Source organism: Xenopus laevis, chromosome 6L (assembly GCF_017654675.1).
Source record: "Xenopus laevis strain J_2021 chromosome 6L, Xenopus_laevis_v10.1, whole genome shotgun sequence".
NCBI classification, from domain to species: domain Eukaryota; kingdom Metazoa; phylum Chordata; class Amphibia; order Anura; family Pipidae; genus Xenopus; species Xenopus laevis.
Window position 1 is genome coordinate 53227275 of NC_054381.1, and position 8808 is coordinate 53236082.

Here is an 8808-nt window from a genome sequence, read left to right on the forward strand (position 1 = left end):
TCCTGCCTATGACCTATACCAAATTAATTAAAGACACATACACTGATACAGTATATAAAGAGTAAAGAATCAATTAGCATATATAAGACAATGCATTTTATTGTCAAAATGTATTAGTGAGTTTTGTTTAAATACAGTGAGCTGCAAAGGACGCAGGTATTGCTTAATTTAAATTTTTGTTTCCTTTCTTTTTCTCTTTTTTTCCTGCTGGTTTCTCCTTCTGCCTCTTAAAACGTGCAAACAACTTTCTTTTCTTCTTCAAATCCCGCTATCCTTAGTTTTCTTGATTTTTTTTATCAAGGGATGCTAGAATTTCTTCATTTTGATTTTTCTTTCCTTTCTTTTTTTCTGTTTTTCCTGCTATTTTCTCCTTCTTCCTTTTAAGACGTGCAAACCATTTTCTTTTCTTCTTCTTTGTGTCATCATTTGCACTTGTTTCTATAGCCTCTGCATTCTCTCCATTAGAAAGCTCCTTGTCTTTTTCTTCTTGTTGTTTATTTTTCTCTCCATTCTTATCATGTTTAGAGTCTTCCTGCTTTGGCTCTTCATTATCTTTTGGTTCTTCTTTATCCTCAGAAATCATTTGCTGTGCTTTCTGATCTTGAGCCATGTCTGGAGCCTTTTTGCCAAAATGTATTTCTGGGTATTGCATTAGTATAGTTGGTTCACATACTCCTATAAGATAAAATAATGTTCCTTTAATTAAATATGGACATGGGGGGTGAGTAATAGTGTGAAAAAGAAGATAATATGTTCCTTATGGAGGAGCACCAACAACTAACCTGATAATCCCCTCTCAATTTGGCTCTCCTCATCTGCTGCATCTGGTACTTTCCACCTTCGTATTATGTTACTGTTGGTTACAAAACAAAGATCAAATAATCAAACAGTTATTAGAGATGGTAAATAGATTTTTTAGATATGTGATCTAAAAGCTCATGTTAATATGAAAAACTCACCAGACGAAGTAGACCAGTGTAAGTATGACTATAACTGCCAATACAGAATGCATTGATCTTCTGTGGCTAGCTTGCATATGGTCGATTGCAGCTGCAAAGCAAAGAGAAAACATATTACTTGTTAGTATTACAATAGTATTTGTACATCTATAGGAACACAAGATGAATTGTGTTATTAACAGCATTTTCACACAATGTCTTAAAGAAATAAAACTAAATCAAAGAATAACCAACTTACCATTTGTATTTGACACAGTCTGGGAGTTTGTATATCGAGAAGTTGTAGGCTCAGCATAATTATATGTGGAATCTGTAAAAGTAAAGGTGAAATTCAACAAAAAAATCTGTAACATCAACACAGAATCAGTTGTTATAGCTTGCTTTAGCCATATTGGATTTATCAAAAACTAAAGCAGCTTCAGCATTTCTTAATTTGCAATAGTGGAAAAAATGCTCATTTATATTAAAACCAATGAAAAGAAAAATGCAAGTCTGAAAAACGGTCAAATGTTTGTTTGCAAGGTATCTATATATAAAGGTTTTTTTTTTAATTTAATTTTTAATTTGAATTTCAGTGACTTTAATTCTGTAGGAATATTATTTAGGTTATTTCTGTAGGGTGACTTGATTTATCTATTTGCTCAATTCTAGCAAATATGTGTAAACTCCAGTTTTTACATTTACACTTTAAAAACCCATTCAGTCATGCTATTTACCCAATATCTAGAAAAAACAGGGCTTATGGAAAACTCTCATATGTTCTCTTTAACGTTCTGTAGATTTTTTATAAATATACATATACTTCATAGAAATAAGCAAGCATACTTTGTAATAAAATAAGCCTTTTGCAAAGCACTACCAAAGAGGTAACTTGCAAAATAAATACTTTTCCTAATATAATATTTTACCAAAAGCTTAGTGGAGTAGGGGTTTTCTGACCCGCCTCCTTTACTTTGCAGAGGTAGTAGAGAATCTATGCCAGTGAAAAAGAACAGCTAGCGCAAAGCACATGCAATACTTAGGGGCCGATTCACAAAGGGTCGAATATCGAGGGTTAATTAACCCTCGATATTCGACTGGGAATTAAAATCCTTCAGGTAGCTGTAGAGGAAATCGCACACCCACGACACCCGTCCAATATAGTAGTACCTGGTGCCCGGTGATGGAGGAATCGGCAAACCTCTCAAGTAGATACGAAAAAGCACACCGGCACACAGGATTTGAAGCTGCAGGGCGAGCCCTTGCAATTTTTTAATGCAGTGCAGGTGCAACGTTTCGGGGTCACACCCCTTTGTCAAAGGGGCGTGACCCCGAAACGTTGCACCTGCACTGCATTAAAAAATTGCAAGGGCTCGCCCTGCAGCTTCAAATCCTGTGTGCCGGTGTGCTTTTTCGTATCTAATTAAAATCCTTCGACATCGAAGTCGAAGGATTTTAGCGCAAATAGTTTGATCGAAGGATTATTCCTTCGATCGAACGATAAAATCCTTCAAATCGAACGATAAAATCCTTCGAATCGAACGATTCAAAGGATTTTAATCCAACGATCGAAGGAATATCCTTAGATCAAAAAAAGTTAGCCAAGCCTATGAGGACCTTCCCCATAGGCTAACATTGAGTTCGGTAGCTTTTAGATGGCGAACTAGGGGGTCGAAGTTTTTTCTTAAAGAGACAGTACTTCGACTATCGAATGGTCGAACGATTTTTAGTTCGAATAGTTCGATTCAAAGTCGTAGTCGAAGGTCGTAGTAGCCCATTCGATGGTCGAAGTAGCCCAAAAAACACTTCGAAATTCGAAGTTTTTTACTTCGAAGTTAGTGAATCGGCCCCTAAGTCTTGATTCTCTTTACCTGATGCCTTTATCTATGTATGTGTTAGATCTGGAGTTTGGATTTTGCTTAGCCTAGTAATGTATATTGGGTGGTGTGGAATGCAGATAATTACAATCACAATCTGATAATTAAAATTGTATTATATAATATGAGATGATACTGCTGAGGGTTGTGGCTAATTCCTTCTATTTTAGCAAGCATTGATCACAATTAATTCTAAATTACAAATTAAACCCCATCTTTGATTTCAGTTGATGAGTTTATTTGGTAAAATCTATGAAAAAACTCCATGAGAAAATCTTACCGACCCCACTAAAGCTCACATATCCAAATTTATTTTCTAGTTTAGGGGACACAATCAAACTAGGATATCTTGGATGTTGTGTCCATAATTATCAATTTCCTCATGTTAAAATGAATTCTGGTATAAGATCCTTAAAAAATATAGCAATGCCATCATTAATAACTGCACCAAAACGAAGTGCAAATAGCGCAGAAGCCAAAATCTAAATCTCACTTCTTTCTACTATACACAAAGTAAATAAGAACATTTTACTCTGGCAAGGGCGTCTGATTTCTAGAGCGAAACTGAACTGAAAACTCAAGGCTTTTTAAGCACACTTCTGTTTATATTATACCTTGTAATATTGTTTTTTGAATGCACTTGGGCTTTGGGCAGCTTGGAACATTGTGCTGTTTGCTCTTAGCAAACTTCTGCTGTACTTTGGCAAAGTACTAGAGTTTATTAAGCAGCTTGAAGTCAATTTTATTTCTTATGCCTAAGATGAGATACTTAAATGGCAACATTCTATATAAGAAATAACTTCAGTTATTTGTCTAAAGATTACACTATTTAATGACAATAGTCATTAAGATGTAAATGCACCAGAGGATACATCTGAATAGCTCAACACTAGACATCCTGACCCAGAACTTTATCTTAGAGCAAGTGGGTCTGACCTCAGAAGCTTTATGGCAGTGCTGTCCAACTTCTGTGGCACCAAGGGCCAGAATTTTTCTGGTCTGCATGGTGGAGGGCCGATAACGGAAGCCAGTGTTAGCTACTCCCTGTTTTTAGGCCACATCCACTTTAAACCACACCCATGTTACCACAAGACCATGTCCACATTAATAGCACACTAAAAAACCAAATGGTTGGTGCTCACTGCAGGGAGGGCGGGAACTAGGGGTAGGCAGAGTAGACGGCTGCCTAGGGCGCCATCATTGAGGGGCGCACTTTTTTTTCGTTTTTTTTCAAGCGTTTATTTAATAATTTGTTTCAGTAATCACATTCACTCATTCTGTTGGAATCCACCTCCCTCACCTTCTCCCTCTTGCCAGCAAGTAATAGCTCCTTCAGTGCAATGTTCTAACACATGTCGATGTCAATAACGTCACCGATGCGGTTGGGTGGCAGAGAGAGGCAGAAAGCTGGTGGCCTACTTGGTGTGGCTCATGCTCGCTGCTCTCAGCCTTGCACAGTTGCACTGAACTGAAGACATTCTTTCTATTACTGTAAAGTGTGAAGCTTCCTGCTGGCACAGCCAGGTACAGATTTGGGGGCCATATGTTTGCTGTTGCTGCTGGGCTGGGCGCAGGTACATAAATAATGGGGGCAATATGATGGGATCAGATTTATTTTTGGCTGCTGCTGGCACAGGTAAAGATTGGGGGCAATATGATGGCTGCTGGACTTGCTGGCACAGGTAATGGAGGTCTGTATGATGGATGGCTGCTGAGCTTGCTGGTACAGGCATGGAGGGGCAGTATGATGGATGGCTGCTGGCACAGGTACACAGGGCTGTATGATGGATGACTGCTGAGCTTGCTGGTAGAGGTACAGGGGGCAGTAATATAAATGAAAATATGTTGTACACTTTCTTGCTTTATTTGTTTAAAAACCATCATGGTAAGGAGGGAAATGGTAATGCGGGGGGGGGCGCTAATTGAAGCTCTTGCCTAGGATGCCAAACTACCTTGGTCCGGATGCCACTCATATGTTACATAGTTACATAGTTACATAGTTAAATTGGGTTGAAAAAAGACAAAGTCCATCAAGTTCAACCCCTCCAAATGAAAACCCAGCATCCATACACACACCCCTCCCTACTTTTAATTAAAATTCTATAAACCCATACCTATATTAACTATAGAGCTTAGTATCACAATAGCCTTTGATATTATGTCTGTCCAAAAAATCATCCAAGCCATTCTTAAAGGCATTAACTGAATTAGCCATCACAACATCACCCGGCAGTGCATTCCACAACCTCACTGTCCTGACTGTGAAGAACCCTCTACGTTGCTTCAAATGAAAGTTCTTTTCTTCTGTCTAAAGGGGTGGCCTCTGGTACGGTGATCCTCTTTATGGGTAAAAAGGTCCCCTGCCATTTGTCTATAATGTCCTCTAATGTACTTGTAAAGTGTAATCATGTCCCCTCGCAAGCGCCTTTTTTCCAGAGAAAACAACCCCAACCTTGACAGTCTACCCTCATAATTTAAGTCTTCCGTCCCTCTAACCAATTTAGTTGCACGTCTCTGCACTCTCTCCAGCTCATTTATATCCCTCTTAAGGACTGGAGTCCAAAACTGAACTGCATACTCCAGATGAGGCCTTACCAGGGACCTATAAAGAGGCATAATTATGTTTTCATCCCTTGAGTTAATGCCCTTTTTTATGCAAGACAGAACTTTATTTGCTTTAGTAGTCACAGAATGACACTGCCCAGAATTAGACAACGTGTTATCTACAAAGACCCCTAGATCCTTTTCATTTAAGGAAACTCCCAACACATTGCCATTTAGTGTATAACTTGCATTTATATTATTTTTGCCAAAGTGCATAACCTTGCATTTATCAACATTGAACCTCATTTTCCAGTTTGCTGCCCAGTTTTCCAGTTTAGACAGATCACTTTGCAAAGTGGCAGCATCCTGCATGGAACCTATAGTTCTGCACAATTTAGTATCATCTGCAAAAATAGAAACAGTACTTTCAATGCCCACCTCCAGGTCATTAATAAACAAGTTGAAAAGCAAGGGACCTAGTACAGAGCCCTGCGGTACTCCACTAACAACACTGGTCCAATTAGAAAATGTTCCATTTACCACCACTCTTTGTAGTCTATCTTTTAGCCAGTTCTCTATCCAGGTACAAATACTATGTTCCAGGCCAACATTCCTTAATGTAATGTGAATAAAGTTTAGTCATATTAAGACATACCCTTAAATCCATATGCCTCCTTCTCCCCTGTGTATAATACAGTACCCCCAGCATATGATTAAACACTTTAGGGGCCACTAACAATCATTTTCAAATGCTAACAAACCCCCAGAACAAATACCAGACTTATGTTCCAATAGAGGTGTCACAAGTGTGAACAATAAAGGGGGGGATTACATGTGTGAACAATACAGGGGACTGCAGTCTGAATTTGATCTTTAAACAATGCAGGGGCCAATTAATCTCTGTAGTGATACCTTTTAAAGATTACACAAGGTAAGCAGTCGCAGCAGGCAGACTTTCATGTGGAGGGCCACAAAAGGGGAGGGGGTCGCGCCAGTTGGACAGCCCTGCTTTAGGGCAATGAACACAAGCGTGTTATGGTTGCTTTGGCACCCAGGTGTTATTTGTAGTAGAGCTAAGTTAAAGCCCCCTTTAAATTGCCCTGTGTGCTATATTGCTTACATATTTTTATTTACATTAAGATGTATTTGATTAGGCCATTAAATTTCACTTTCTATAGGTGAAAACGTCATGTGTGAAGCCGATGTAGGATTTGAATGTAGATGGTGCTCGATTTGGTAAGTCCACTGCTTATGGAGGTAATATATACATACCTCCCAATATTTCCAAATGGCACTCATGTGACACTGCAATGTGCAACCCCTTTCTTTAAGTGCACTTTCTATAGGTGATTTAGGGCAGTGGCCGACGGGGAGATTTGTCTCCCACAATTATTTTGTGCGTGACTGCAGGCGATAAATCTCCTGAAAATGTGTCCCCATTGGAAATAACTGAAATCGCTGGCAGAAAAACCAACATATTGCAAAGTCGCCAGAAGTTGCCTCTGGAGTTTGCGATATGTTGGTTTTACTGCCAGCGATTTCAGTTATTTCCAATGGAGACATATTTTCGGGAGATTTGTTGCTTGCAGTCATGCATAAATAGAAGTGATAAGGATCAATAGGTTGGATATAATTTGGTTTGCATTGTTTAAATAGGGAACACATTCTGACCATGTTCAGTTTTAGGTTGTCCTGCACATATTTTAATTGAAACAGCCTTTCTTTTCATTTACTTGGTCTTCTCTCTGTTTTAAGGTTATTAAAATCTGCATAGAATCCCCTAACATCATACCCTGAATATCTTCATGTGCCTTAAAAAAGGTATTAGGTAGGTTTGATCATAATGATAAAGATAGAAGGTATGTATGTATTTATCTTAAACCATCAACATGTATTATTTTTGTATCACAATAACTGCATCAGTTGTTTCCTCAAGGCTGTTATGTCATTATTGGGAATGGGAGGCGTTTGTGTCCTGACACTTAAAATCTGGGTTTGGAAATCTGGTTAAGCTGGCCATAGATGTAAAGATTTTTATAAGATACGATTATCATCGTGAGACCACGATTATCTCGAAACGATCGTACGAATTGTCCATCAACTAAAAAGACCAATTTGCCAGGAAAACAAAGGGGAGCTGCCTGCTTGGCCCTGCAAAAGATTTTTAAACCTGGCCGATCAATTTCCTGACAGATGTCGGCCGAAAAATCGTAAGATGTTCGATCGTTCGAATCCCACTAACCACACAATAATTTCAAAGGATTGGTCGGACTTCGGTTAAATCGGTCGTTCGGCAAGAAAAATCTTTGCTCTATGGGGAGCTTTACACTAGGCTTGATAAAGGCCCTGGAAGATTTGTAAAGCCCAAAACATTGCCATACTAATATGTTTGGGCTAAATAAATCTTGAAACGCTTTAAATTACCAACAGCACACTAGCTCAGACTTTTTTTAGCTCAGTATTTCTGTAATTTTTTCAGTGAACCAACTCATTTTTAACCTCCAAACATTCCACAGACTCCCACATGCTGCTATTCCCATTCTTGTAACAGCATGGCTACAACAAAAATTAAACTAAAAATGATGCTTACTAGTCATCTGAAATACTAGTCAACGCTCCACAGCAGGCTATTGACTACCATGTGTGTATATATATATATATATATATATATATATATATATATATATATATATATATATATATATATATATATATATATATATATATATGCACTGGACCTGTTTGCCAGAATGCTCAGGACCTGACATTTTTAGATAAGGGATCTTTCAGTAATTTGGATATCCATACTTTTGTATCCTAAAAAAAAGCATTGAAGCATTAAATAAAACCAACATGATTGATTTAAATTGCGTGTGATTTCTTAAAGAAAGCCTTCCTCTCTGCCACAAACCTTACATACTAAATATGTTCCTGCTCTCAGTGGTAGCAATGAATTTAGTGACTGAAACTAGGGATGCACCGAATCCAGGATTCGGCCTTTTTCAGCAGGATTCGGATTCGGCCTAATCCTTCTGCCCAGCAGAACTGAATCCTAATTTGCATTTGCAGATGCAAATTAGGGGTGGGGAGGGAAATCACGTGACTTTTTGTCACAAAACAAGGAAGTAAAAAATGTTTTCCCCCTCCCACCCCTAATTAGCATATGCAAATTAGGGTTCGGTTTGGTATTCGGCCGAATCTTTCGTGAAGGATTCGGTGGTTCGGCCGAATCCAAAATAGTGGATTCGGTGCATCCCTAACTGAAACACTGGATTTTATTCCTGTACTAGAAATCTTAAATACTGCAAAGCTGTGTCCGTTTTTGGCGAAACAAGCTTTACACACACATAAAGGACCATTTTCTTATGTAAGTGGAAAGTGCAATTTCAGATGCAATTTACAAAGTGTGGTCTCCAATGTGCCAACTGCAGACGTTATATGGAATGCAG